Source organism: Mastomys coucha, unplaced genomic scaffold, assembly GCF_008632895.1.
Source record: "Mastomys coucha isolate ucsf_1 unplaced genomic scaffold, UCSF_Mcou_1 pScaffold14, whole genome shotgun sequence".
NCBI lineage: Eukaryota > Metazoa > Chordata > Mammalia > Rodentia > Muridae > Mastomys > Mastomys coucha.
The window spans coordinates 34,132,063-34,134,444 of NW_022196896.1; positions in this window are offsets into that span (position 1 = coordinate 34,132,063).

The window sequence follows — 2,382 nt, forward strand, 5'->3', positions numbered from 1 at the left end:
ATTTCCAGAGTGATTGTACCAGCTTGCAATCCCACCAGCAATGAAGGAGTGTTCCTCTTTCTCCACATTCTCGCCAGCATCTGCTGTCACCTGAGTTTTTGAATCTTAGTCTTTGTGTGAGGTGGAATCTCAGGGTTGCTTTGATTTGAATTTCCCTGATGACTAAGGATGTTGAACATTTCTTTAGGTGCTTCTCAGACATTTGGTATTCCTCAGTTGAGAATTTTTTGCTTACCTTTGTACCCCATTTTAATAGTGTTTATATATTTGTTTGAATAACTAGGTTAACAGTTGAATACATAGGTTAATATTTGGTTCTCTGGAGTCTATCTTCTTGAGTTCTTTGTATATATTGGATATTAGCCCTCTATCAGATATAGGATGGGTAAAGATCTCTTCCCAATCTGTTGGTTGCCGTTTTGTCCTATTGACAGTGTCCTTTGCCTTACAAAAGCTTTGCAATTTTATGAGGTCCCATTTGTCAATTCTTGATCTTAGAGCATAAGCTATTGGTGTTCTGTTCAGGAACTTTTCCCCTGTGCCCATGTGTTCGAGGCTTTTCCCCACTTTCTTTTCTATTAGTTTTAGTGTATCTGGTTTATGTGGAGGTTAAATGGCTCTCTTATCAAAACAATAGTCCATAACAAGAGTGACTAAGGCTGGCCAGGGGGGAGGGACAGTCATCAAAAATCATTGACAAAATTGTAAAATAAAAGTCCTTCCATGTAGGTCATGTAGAATTGCCATATAACCCAACAGTCCTGTCCAAAGATATATAACCAGAGAATTAAAATATACATCTAAACCTAAACCATATTTGCAGACTACAGTTCCTAATAGTCAAAGGGTGGTAACAATCAAGGTGCCCGTCAAATAGTTAGAAATACATGCAAGAGCTACACAATAGGAATGATTTAGCCACAAAAATGGCTTGAAATACAAGGACCAGGTTTAACAAGGATTACACTTAAGGGGAACATGGTGATAGAGTCCAGATACAACAACTGGCTGCTGATGGAAAATAGTCCATGTATTCCCCAGAAGAGAAAAATCTGTGGAAACAGAGTTGATTAGTCATTTCCAGAGGCCAGAGGATGGGACAGGGGAGTTCCCGAGAAAGACTTTGGCTTTTGAGAGGTTCTGGAATTAGATAATAACAGTGGTTAGAAATTCTTGTGACCACATTGAATTGCACATTTCATAGGAATTAATTACATATATTGAGGCTGGTCATACACATGCACACACACACACACACACACACACACAGAGAGAGAGAGAGAGAGAGAGAGAGAGAGAGAGAGAGAGAGAGAGGAAGAAAGAGAGAAGGGGTGGTGGCCGGGTTGGTTGACTGATCAACTCAGCTTCCTCCTAGGTCCAGATGCAGGGATTTGAGTTTGTCCAACATCTACTACCCCATCTATGATCTGTTAGAGTATCTATGATCTGTTAGAGCACTGGAGTGTGTAATAGTACCAGTCCTACAGATCCAGACCTTCAGGATCTCCATGACACAGGACAACAACAGAATATCAGAGGAGATCCAGTATAGATAGTATAGCAGAAACCAGGATTCTCAAAACAGACCAATGTCTCATTGCAATGAACATTAGCAAGAAAAGATTGTGGACCAAAGGACATATTATGTGACACAACGTAACACACTACAGCTTCCACAACAAGATTTTTTCGATTCTATCTCATTTTATTTTCTTTGTGGGGAGAGGTTGCAAGGGTGGATGGTAGATATGAAGAGATAAGGAGATCAGTGGGATTAGGGTACATGATGTAAAGTTCATAAAGAGTCAATCAAAAGTTAAGGAAGAAAGAAAGAGAGAAAGAAAGAGAGGGAGGGAGGGAGGAAGGAAGGAAGAGAGGAAGGAAGGAAGAAAGGAAGGAAGATGCTCGTATAAGATAGGCTGTAGGCAAGCCTGTATGACATTTTCTTAGTTAGTGATTGATGAGGGAGGGCCCAGTCCATTGTCAGTGGTTTTATCCCTGAGCTGGTGATCCTGAGGTTTATAAGAAAGCAGGTTGAGCAAGCCATGAGGAGCCTGCCAGGAAGAGCAGCCTCTGCATCAGCTCCTGCCTTCAGGTTCCTGTCTTGCTCGAGTTCCTGCCCTCACTATTTTTTGATGATGAACTATTATATGGAACAATAAATAAAATAAACTCTTTTCTCCCCAAGTTTCATTTGGTCATGGTATTTTATCACAGCAATAGTAACACTAACCAAGACACACGGAAATTGCATTTTAAATTAAATTGAAACAATTACTTGTCTTGTATTTCTGAGACTTTAGTTGTATTTGATGTACAAGAATGGGTAGATACAGGTTCTTGAGTTGGGACATTGAAAGATGTAGTCCCAGTGTCAGAAAG